General features: G+C 41.6%; 1 long non-coding RNA gene across 1 annotated transcript; it reads left to right on the forward strand.

Annotated features, from left to right (window-relative positions):
* Positions 1-471: 471 nt before the first annotated feature.
* Positions 472-999, forward strand: LOC127311898 (uncharacterized). Its single transcript, XR_007857964.2, has 3 exons — positions 472-643; positions 731-841; positions 930-999. It is a non-coding gene; the product is annotated as an uncharacterized lncRNA (long non-coding RNA).
* Positions 1,000-11,463: the final 10,464 nt, after the last annotated feature.

Here is an 11,463-nt window from a genome sequence, read left to right on the forward strand (position 1 = left end):
CGGGTATCAGGGAGATAAAAGGGATACACAGTGTCTACCAGCTCGGACAACAACCCGTTCAATCGGTCGCCCCTCTCAAGGTGTTTGACGGGAAGACCGTTCAAAGTTCTCGACAAGACGCAACTGATTACGCCTTTGCTGAACGAGCATATCAGTTTGTTCAAGGGAAAGATTTGGTCGAGAATCTCAGGAAGGTACCAACATGTATGCGTAACTTGCATTCGTGGTACCTTAAGGCCTCAAAGGAAGGGATCCAGACTATCATGGTGCGAGTTAGGGAAGAGCACTACTTCCGGAAGTATTGTGTGAACGTTGACTTCGCCGAACTCTTTCAGTTATACAATCTCCGGGCCCTCGACAAATCAATCATCAGTTGCTATTGTCTGTAAGTGATTTATTTATTTAATTTGAGAAGTCGTTCATTGTCTGCAGATTATAATCTTTTGTGCGCTATATTATGCAGATCGAAGATGCTCGAATGCAAAAGGGACGATATCACAGACATTGGGTTCATTGACCCGAACACAATGCATGTCAAAACCATAGACAATCCCCTCTATAACAAGGATACACCGCAGACTTTGCTAAGGTTTTTGAAGCGACAACGTGACAAAAAGCTAATACTTTGGCCTTACAACTTCGAGTGAGTCTTCTTGTCTTATAACACATTATATTTTGCTCACCGTATGTCAAAATTTTAACTAATGACTACATATTGAAACGTGCGTAGGTTTCACTTTATTCTTCTCGTCATCAATTTGGAAATTGGAGAAGTTGAAGTCTTGGACTCACTAACCAAAGAAAAGGATCTATACGTGTCTTGTTTTTTAATGCTCAGAAGGTAATTTTAATTCTTATCGGTTTGTTTCGTTAATTTCCTGCTTTGAACTAATTGATGACTCTTTTATGCATTTTCTTTTGTCGAGCAGCGTATGGCAAACTTTCATCAAGGAAGATACGTCCCGTGAATGGCCACCGAAGCTGCGATGGCGTGCGAAAGTAAGTAGTACTACCTAGGTCCACACACCTTTCAATTATCATACTTGACTATTGTTTGATTGAATTATATTCTTGTAAAGAAATGCCCGCAACAACCTTCGGGGACCGATCTCTGTGGATTCTTCGTTTGCGAGTACATCCGCAGAATTGTCAACGAGAGAACGAATAATGAAAGAAATAAAGAGGTACAAAAACAATCTTCACAAATTTGTTTTGTTATCATAAGTTGTGCTGAGTTTCAGTAATAGTTGTTTCATGTATTCATTTGTATCTTATTCTTTTATAGTTGGCAAGAAAGCGGAACAAGCTCTCAATCGATGACCGCTTCATAGCAATAGGCGAGGAATTGGCGGGATTTTTCCTTCGGGACGTCATACCACAACTCGCAGAGCACCACTATGAATGAAGATGTACATGTTACATATATAGTTGACTCGAAGAGTACCACTATGCTACATGTAATAGACATATATAGAGTACGCCTCGGAGAGCACCACTATGCATGAAGATCGATCTTCATGCATAGTGCTACTTAATTTGCGATCTTATGCAATAACATGTGTGTTATATTATATGCACCAACTTGCTATGCATCATCTTGATCTTCATGTACTACCTAAACCCAAACGCGTTTCTGGTGCATCGACGCGATATGAAACAAACCGATATCCCTAAACCTCTCCAAAACCCTAAAAAGCCAATTCTCTGCCGCGGCAGAGATTTGGGAAAATTCCCTGCCGCGGGGGGAACCTTTGGTACCGGTTCGTATTACCAACCGGTACCAAAGATCCTTAGCCCTGAGCTCTCCTGGTGGCCCACGTGGAGGCCTGTTTTATACCGGTTCGTAAGCAACCGGTACGAAAGGGGGGGGGGGGGGGCTTTAGTGCCGAATAATTTGTACCGGTTGCAAAACCGGTACGAATGCCTCTCTGGAACCGGTACGCATGAGAGATTTTCTACTAGTGTGTGTGGTGCTTCACCAGAAATTTTTGTAAGTCTTTTTTCCCTCAACTATACACAATAACAATTTTTTTTGTATGAACTGAATTCTCGTAAGGGAAAACATGAATGGAGCAGGTGCGCTCCACGCACCTTTCCATTTGTTGTCTTTTTCATTTTTTATCTCTCTGATTATATAATATTTTGATTAATTTTTTTTTGCAATTCACACAAAAATAACAAATAGAATGGAGAAAAATTAGTTTGGATTTTTGTGCAAATTTAAAATTTGAATTATTTAAAATTCAAAATAAATTCTTGAAATATATATGTATATAGATAATGACATAAAAATCCAAAATATTTTCCCACATTCTAATTGTTATGTTTAAGTGATCTGCAAATTTTTGAGTTCAAAGAATGTGTGGTGTGAGAAATAAGAAAATGAGAAATTGTTTGAGAGGGGAAAAAAGAACGTGCACGGATCTTGATGCGGTATAGACGATCTGGATACGGGCGCTCACCAAGCACTTGCTTTGAAAGTTTTCTTTCTTCTCCTAAGGGTGATCTTCCTGACATCATCTTCACTAGGCTCAACAACATCATCTACACTCGGACCACCGCGTCCCATACTCCCATGGCCCAGTTCAGTGCCAAAATTACCTCGCCATACAGTTGCCGTAGGAGTGCTTATATGCTTCTCAAAATAAATTGTTAGGAGCATGCATTTTAAACAAGAGAAAACGTACTTCTCATAATGTGTAAATGGCTAGAAGTATGTTATAAGATCTACCATGGGAAAAGTTTGTTTTTGCCACACTGATTTTTGACCATTTTGTTTTTGCCACGCTCTTACACTAGTGTACTTGGTACACTCACCACTGTGTCAGCTTGGACTTGGAAAACTAACACAGAAAAGAAGCAACGGCGAGTCCAGGAATTATTTGCAGGGGAGGCTGAAAGTTGACGACGACTAACTAAACGACTACTTCCGTAGAAAATAAGCCAATATATAAGACATAAAATTATTTAAGACAAAATACCACACATTTTCAGGTTAAAAGCATACCAATCACACACTAATACATCTAGTACTAGAGAGTAGAGAAGCAACAACAAAAGGATAAAGTGATCTCTCTAATAAAACTAGTAAACAAACATGTACCTCTAAGAAATCACATCATACTCGCGCGGCAGATGTCCTCTACGATCACTCAATTTCTTAAACTGTATAATGATTTGATCATCATGAATGCTTCTGAATATCTCTTTCTCACAGTAGCACACCATTAAATCATTTAGCCATTCATCGGACAACTTATTGCGCAAATCTGTTTCAATAATCTTCATTGCTAAAAATATGCGTTCAACTGATGCAGTTGCCACATGAAGAATGAGAGCCAACTTAATGAGACGATACACCAATGGGAAATATGTGTGTTTTGTTGTTTGAACCATCAACTGAGCAAGTGTGGATATATTTTGACATCCATTAAATTCTTCACTTCTCCTAATGTTCATAAGAAATCTTGTGAGGTCAATTCTTAGCAACAACCTATCCGCTTCAGTGAAATCCTCAGCATAAATTTCAGCAAGCCGAATAAGTTTCTCAACATTAAATTTTGAGAAGTTGTTTGCTGGACTAAGACATGCCATACAATCTAGTAACTCAGTGGAAACTTCATTGAATCGATGATTCATTTCAGCGAGAGTTGCATCAATGGTAACATTGAATATGCTAACCTTGTAATAGTGGAGTCGAGTCGTCGTGTTCTTGGTGGTGCGAACAGTTTGACCCAAAGCTTCAACATGATCATCCATATTTGGCACTTCAATCTCATGTGTCTCACAAAAGCTCTTGGCTTGGCTGAATAAAGAATCCAACCAGTTGTCCCTCATCCCTTGCAAACTTTCTTTCACATCCAAGACCAAACGCATGGCTTCAACAATATTTTGATTCTTCCTTTGCAAAGCTAGTGAGAGCTGATTTGTGGTGTTTAACATGTTTATTAAGAGCAACATGATGAACACAAATTTGAAGCATTGCATCTTAATAAGCAAACCAAAAGCCCCACCTTGACATGTGTGTTCCCGAGCATCAATCTCTATAATTCCTAGAACACCAACCACAGCCTTCCACATCGTGAATATGCGAAGCAAGGTTCTTAAGTGTGAGCCCCACCCGAGTGTCTCTTGGTCTTGTTATGCTAGACTCTTGATGCAGCCTGGTTCGAACTGAAATCATCCCATTCTCCAACAACTCTAACAATTCATCCTGGTGCTTTGCAAGTAATGCATCTTTTATCTTGCAAGATGAACCAACTTGAGTCACTATCAAGGGAATAATGTTAAAGAAATTAGCAATAGCAGAACTACATTGAGCAACAGTGACAACCACCAACTGCAACTGGTGAGCAAAGCAATGAACATAGAATGCATATGGAGCTTCATCTCTAACCAATTTTTGCAAACCATTGAATTCTCCTCTCATATTAGAAGCTCCATCATAGCCCTGTCTACGTAGCCTACAAATTGGCAAATCATGATAATCTAACACAGCAAGGAAAGCTTCTTTAATTATGGTAGATGTACAATCTGTGATGTGCTTAATCATAAGAAATCTCTCTTGTAGCAACCCATGATCATCTACAAATCTACATGCATCAAGAAATTAACCGGATTAATAAACAATGTTAGTACAACACTATAAAACAAGACAAAACATGGTATGCATTACCTCACAATCACTGCCATTTGCTCCTTTATTGAGCAATCTCTAGCATCATCAATAAGAATTGAGAACTTCTTATCTCCAATGGCATCCTTAATAACCCTGGTCACCTCCACTGCGCAACATGCAGCAAGGTTCTTTTGGATGTCCGAACAAATCATCTGTGCATTTCCTTGCTCCTTATCAAATGCCTCCTTCACATCATCCTTCTTGTTCTTGTACCAGTCCAATAACTCCAAGAAATTGCCCTTGTTGATGGAAGTGGAGGATTCATCATGCCCACGAAAAGCCTCCCCTTGTGCTATGAGATACCTTGCACAATCCAATGATGCAGTTAGACGGATTTTATATAATATCTCAGACTCCTTGCTGTACACACGAAATTTGGTAGCCACAATTGCTCGTTGATTGTTAAAATCATCACAATCATCCCTAGCAATGTTGTGACGACTAGATAGACCACCAACATGCTTTTTAAAATTATCCAAACCTGTTTTCCAACGAGTGTAAGCATCTTTTGTAAAAACATCATTTTCAAATCTGCAAGCATGTGATGGTTTCTTGAAAAGATAGCAATAGAAGCAAAAAAGCAGCCTCCATTTCCACATTGTATTCCAACCAATCAAATTTATCCAACCAGTGTGCCTAAAATGATCTCCAAATAATACTATCTTGTGTCTTCTTGAATTTATGCCCTACAGCCTTGTTTTTCCCATTCAACAAATAATCTCTTCTCACATCACATCTAATTTCGGGGGCATAATTATCTATTGGTATTCTAAGTCCTGGATCATGAATAAATTTGACTTGGATGAAATTATTGAATAAGCTGACTTGGTTGGTTTGTACTCTCATAAAATGTGGTGGCATTGCTCTCAACAATTTGGGGATCAGGTTCATGTTCAGATTCAGTTTCAGCTTGAGGTTCAACATGCTCAGGTTCAGCTTGAGGTTCATCTTGAGGTTCAACATGTTGAGGTTCACCTTGAGATTCAACATGCTCAGGTTCAGGTTGAGTGCTACCAACAAAACTAGGTGTATAATAGCTAAGGATGCTCACATGCTTTCTCTTCATTTTAGCAAATCTGAAAATATATTACACATAGATAAATTAATTGGAACTAGCTAGTACATAATTACAAATTCGCGACAGAGAGATGGCAAAATAATATGATGATTGGAGGACAAATACCACGAGCTCACTGGCAGGCCTGCGCTCCTCTCTCCGGTGTCCGGTGCACACACACTTCCGACAGGCCGGCGCGCTGCTCAGCGCCTCATCCCCCGCCCAAACCTCACCGGACGCCGGCTGCAGCTCCCGCTACCTCTAGCAAACCGCTAGGGTTTGGCCTTTGGCGGCTACCGGCTGGGTGCATCTGCCGTCCGTGTGTCGCCTTCCGGGTGCGGGCGTGCGGCGCTCCGCTGGACCCTAGCCCCTCCTCTGTCGACGGCTCACCGCCTCGCTGGTTGAGGTCGCCGCCCGCCGGCCCGCCGCCTCGTCTTCGTCTCTGCCTCTCCTGTTTGATACGATGCTGTTGTTGTGTGCCTGTGTGGCTGTGGCTTTGTGCGAGTTGGGCTGAAGCCTGGAATACTCAACTGCTAATGGGCCTCCTTTGGAAGATTACTAGTAGTTAAAAAAAATTACATTTCCAAGGGCAGGCTTCAGCCTGTTTAAGCTTGCTTGCTGGTCTCGCCTTTGAAAAGAAGGATAGGAAATATTCAGGTTTTAGATTTTTTTAAAACCTTTCTACGATAGCCGGGCAAGAGATTATATAGGCTCAAGAAACCCTAGGCAACTGGGCCACTCTCACGTCGCACGAATGTTTAAATTCGGTTACAGATAGCCCACGATCCGGGAGCGACCCGAACCGACTAACTCTGACGCGTACGTTTAGGACTCTGTTCGTTTTCCTGAACTTCAAAAAGAAAGAAAAGTATCGGCTCGAGGCTCAATCCACTCACCACGACCGCGACGGGCATCGTGAAGTGTCGTGTCGCGTCGATTCGAGACGAGCGAGCGAGGAGGAGGAGGAGGAGCGCTGATACGTCTCCAACGTATCCATAATTTCTGATGTTCCATGCTTGTTTTATGACAATACTTACATGTTTTGCTTGCACTTTATGATGATTTTATGCGTTTTCCGGAACTAACCTATTAACAAGATGCCACAGTGCCAGTTCCTGTTTTCTGCTGTTTTTGGTTCCAGAAAGGCTGTTCGGGCAATATTCTCGAAATTCGACGAAACGAAGACTAAACATCATAATTCACCGAGACGGACCAGGACACCGAAGGGGAGTCAGAGGGGAGGCCTGGGGCCCCCACACCATAGGGCCGCGCGGGCCAGCCCCTGGCCGCGCCGGCCTATGGGGAGGGCACCCTGTTGCCCCTCCTGCGCCGCCTCTTCGCCTATATAAGCCCTTTCGACCTAAAAACTCGAGACCTTTTGACAAAACTCCAGAAAGACTCCAGGGGCGCCGCCGCCATCGCGAAACTCCAATTCGGGGGACAGAAGTCTCCGGCACCCTGCCGGGACGGGGAAGTGCCCCCGGAAGCCATCTCCATCGACGCCATCGCCTCCATCATGCTCCGTGAGTAGTTCCCCCATGGACTACGGGTTCTAGTAGTAGCTAGTTGGTACTCTCTATCCCATGTACTTCAATACAATGGTCTCATGAGCTGCCTTAAATGATTGAGATCCATCTGATGTAATCGGTGTTGTGTTTGTTGGGATCCGATGGATGATACATTATGATTAGTCTATCTATAAAGTTTGTGAAGTTATTGTTGCTGCAATCTTGTTATGCTTAATGCTTGTCACTAGGGCCCGAGTGGCATGATCTTAGATTTAAGCTCTATACTTATTGCTTAGATTGTATCTACAAGTTGTATGCACATGTCTATGTCCGGAACCAAAGGCCCCAAAGTGACAGAAATTGGGACAACTGGAGGGGAAGGCTTAGATATGAGGATCACATGTTTTCACGGAGTGTTAATGCTTTGCTCCGGTGCTCTATTAAAAGGAGTACCTTAATTTCCAGTAGATTCCCTAGAGGCCCGGCTGCCACCGGCTGGTAGGACAAAAGATGTTGTGCAAGTTTCTCATTGCGAGCACGTACGACTATATATGGAAAACATGCCTACATGATTAATGATCTTGATGTTCTGTCTTAATGCTTTGATTCCTATCAATTGCCCAACTGTAATTTGTTCACCCAACACTTGTTACTTGTTATTGGAGAGTTACCACTAGTGTAGATAGCTGGGAACCCCGGTCCATCTTTCATCATCATATACTTGTTCTACATGACATTGGAAGTAGTATCAACTATTTTCTGGTGCCATTGCTCTCATATTACTGCTACTGCTTTGTGTTCTTGTTATTCTTTGCTCTCATATTACTCCTGCTTTCACATCACCCATGTTACTAGTGCTTTTCCAGGTGCAGCTGAATTGACGACTCAGTTGTTAAGGCTTATAAGTATTCTTTACCTCCCCTTGTGTCGAATCAATAAAATTGGGTTTTACTTCCCTCGAAGACTGTTGCGATCCCCTATACTTGTGGGTTATCAAGACTGTTTTCTGGCGCCGTTGCCGGGGAGGCATAGCTCTACTCATAAGTTCACCTGGGGAGTACACTCTACCTCTCTCTCTGTTTATTTTATTTTATTTTGTTTTGCTTAGTTTACTTTTGTCTAGTTTATTTATGCTTAGTTTATTTCTGTCTAGTATTACTTTGCTTAGTTTACTTTTGCCTAGTTTGTTTTTTTTTTCTTGTTTTATTTTCCTCATATACCCAAAAATCCATAAAAATTTGAAAAACCTAAAAATTAAAAACTGCTGTTATGGGAGAACTGATACGTCTCCAACGTATCTATAATTTCTGATGTTCCATGCTTGTTTTATGACAATACCAACATGTTTTGTTCACACTTTATATCATTTTTATGCGTTTTCTGGAACTAACCTATTGACGAGATGCCGAGAGGCCAGTTGCTGTTTTCTGCTGTTTTTGGTTTCAGAAATCCTTGTAACGAAATATTCTCGGAATCGGACGAAATCAACGCCCAAGTTCCTATTTTCATCGGAAAGCATCCAGAACACCCGGGAAGGACCAGAGGGGAGCCCTGGGGGCCCCACACCACACCCCGGCGCGGCCAGGGGGGGGGGCGCGCCCCCTATAGTGTGGGCCCCCCAGAGACCTTCCGACTCCGATTCTTCGCCTATTTAAGCCGTCGTGACCTAAAACTTCGATACCAATTGACGAAACTCCAGAAAGACTCCAGGGGCGCCGCCGCCATCGCGAAACTCCAATTCGGGGGACAGAACTCTCTGTTCCGGCACCCTGCCGGACGGGGAATTGCCCCCGGAGCCATCTCCACCGCCGTCTTCACCGCCATCTTCACCGCCATCGCTGCCTCCATGATGAGGAGGGAGTAATCCACCCCTGAGGCTGAGGGCTCCGCTGTAGCTATGTGGTTCATCTCTCTCCCATGTACCTCAATACAATAATCTCATGAGCTGCTTTACATGATTGAGATTCATATGAGTTTGTATCACAATTTATCTATGTGCTACTCTAGCAATGTTATTAAAGTAGTTCTATTCCTCCTGCACGTGTGTAAAGGTGACAGTGTGTGCACCGTGTTAGTACTTGGTTTATGCTATGATCATGATCTCCTGTAGATTATGAAGTTAACTATTGCTATGATAATATTGATGTGATCTATTCCTCCTACATATGCATGAAGGTGACAGTGTGCATGCTATGTTAGTACTTGGTTTAGTTGTATTGATCTATCTTACACTATAAGGTTACTTAAATATGAACAAATTGTGGAGCTTGTTAACTCCGGCATTGAGGGTTCGTGTAATCCTACGCAATGCGTTCATCATCCAACAAGAGTGTAGAGTATGCATTTATCTATTCTGTTATGTGATCAATGTTGAGAGTGTCCACTAGTGAAAGTGTAATCCCTAGGCCTTGTTCCTAAATACTGCTGAGTTACTACTGCTTGTTTCTTTGTTTCTTGTGTTACTACTGCTGCAATACTACTACCATCAACTACACGCCAGCAAGCTATTTTCTGGCACCGTTGCTACTGCTCATATATATTCATACCACCTGTATTTCACTATCTCTTCGCCGAACTAGTGCACCTATTAGGTGTGTTGGGGACACAAGAGACTTCTTGCTTTGTGGTTGCAGGGTTGCATGAGAGGGATATCTTTGACCTCTTCCTCCCTGAGTTCGATAAACCTTGGGTGATCCACTTAAGGGAAAACTTGCTGCTGTTCTACAAACCTCTGCTCTTGGAGGCCCAACACTGTCTACAGGAAAAGGAGGGGGAAGTAGACATCAAGCACTTTTCTGGCGCCGTTGCCGGGGAGGAAAGTTAAAAAGGCACTCATACTTCGGTTCCAGGTAAAGTACTTTTCTGGCGCAATTGTGTTTGTGCTCGAAGCTATTTCCTTTAGATCCTGCAATTGCATCTTTTTGTTTCTTGTTTACACTAGTAAGGCATAATGGAAAACATCTGTGAGCTCTTTGTACTATTTCCTGAGTCAAGACATGAATGGTTTAATGCGAAAATTAAAAAACCCATGGAACATATTAGCATGAACACATTGAACACCATTGTTGCTAATGATATGGAAAATTCTAAGCTTGGGGAAGCTGGCTTTGATGAGCATGATATTTTTAGTCCCCCAAGCATTGAGGAGAAAATTTTCTTTGATGATACTTTGCCTCCTATTTATGATGATTATAATGATAGTGGTCTTTTGGTGCCACCTACTATGGAGAGTAAATTTTGTTGTGATTATACTATGCCTCCTACACTTGATGAGAATAATAATGATAGCTACTTTGTTGAATTTGCTCCCACTACAACTAATAAAATTGATTATGCCTATGTGGAGAGTAATAATTTTATGCATGAGACTCATGATAAGAATGCTTTATGTGATAGTTATATTGTTGAGTTTGCTAATGTTGCTACTGAAAGTTATTATGAGAGAGGAAAATATGGTTGTAGAAATTTTTATGTTACTAAAATACCTCTCTATGTGCTGAAATTTTTGAAGCTACACTTGTTTTATCTTCCTATGCTTGTTACTTTGCTATTCATGAACTTGTTTACTTACAAGATTCCTATGCATAGGAAGCATGTTAGACTTAAATTTGTTTTGAATTTGCCTCTTGAAGCTCTCTTTTGCTTCAAATACTATTTCCCGCGAATGGATTATTAAAACTGCTGAGCCCAACTTAATGGCTATAAAGAAAAGAACTTCTTGGGAGATAACCCATGTGTTATTTTGCTACAGTATTTTGTTTTATATTTGTGTCTTGGAAGTTGTTTACTACTGTAGCAACCTCTCCTTATCTTAGTTTTGTGTTTTGTTGTGCCAAGTGAAGCCTCTAATCGAAGGTTGATACTAGATTTGGATTTCTGCGCAGAAACAGATTTCTATCTGTCACGAATCTGGGATTTTCTCTCTGTAGAAAAATCAGAAAAATATGCCAATTTACGTGCGTGTTCCTCAGATATGTACGCAACTTTCATTAGTTTTGAGTTTTCTGATCTGAGCAACGGAAGTATTTATTAGAAATTCGTCTTTACGGACTGTTCTGTTTTGACAGATTCTGCCTTTTATTTCGCATTGCTTCTTTCGCTGTGTTGGGTGGATTCCTTTGTTCCATTACCTTCCAGTAGCTTTGAGCAATGTCCAGAAGTGTTAAGAATGATTGTGTCACCTCTGAACATGTGAGTTTTTGATTATGTACTAACCCCTC

Source organism: Lolium perenne, chromosome 7, assembly GCF_019359855.2.
Source record: "Lolium perenne isolate Kyuss_39 chromosome 7, Kyuss_2.0, whole genome shotgun sequence".
NCBI lineage: Eukaryota > Viridiplantae > Streptophyta > Magnoliopsida > Poales > Poaceae > Lolium > Lolium perenne.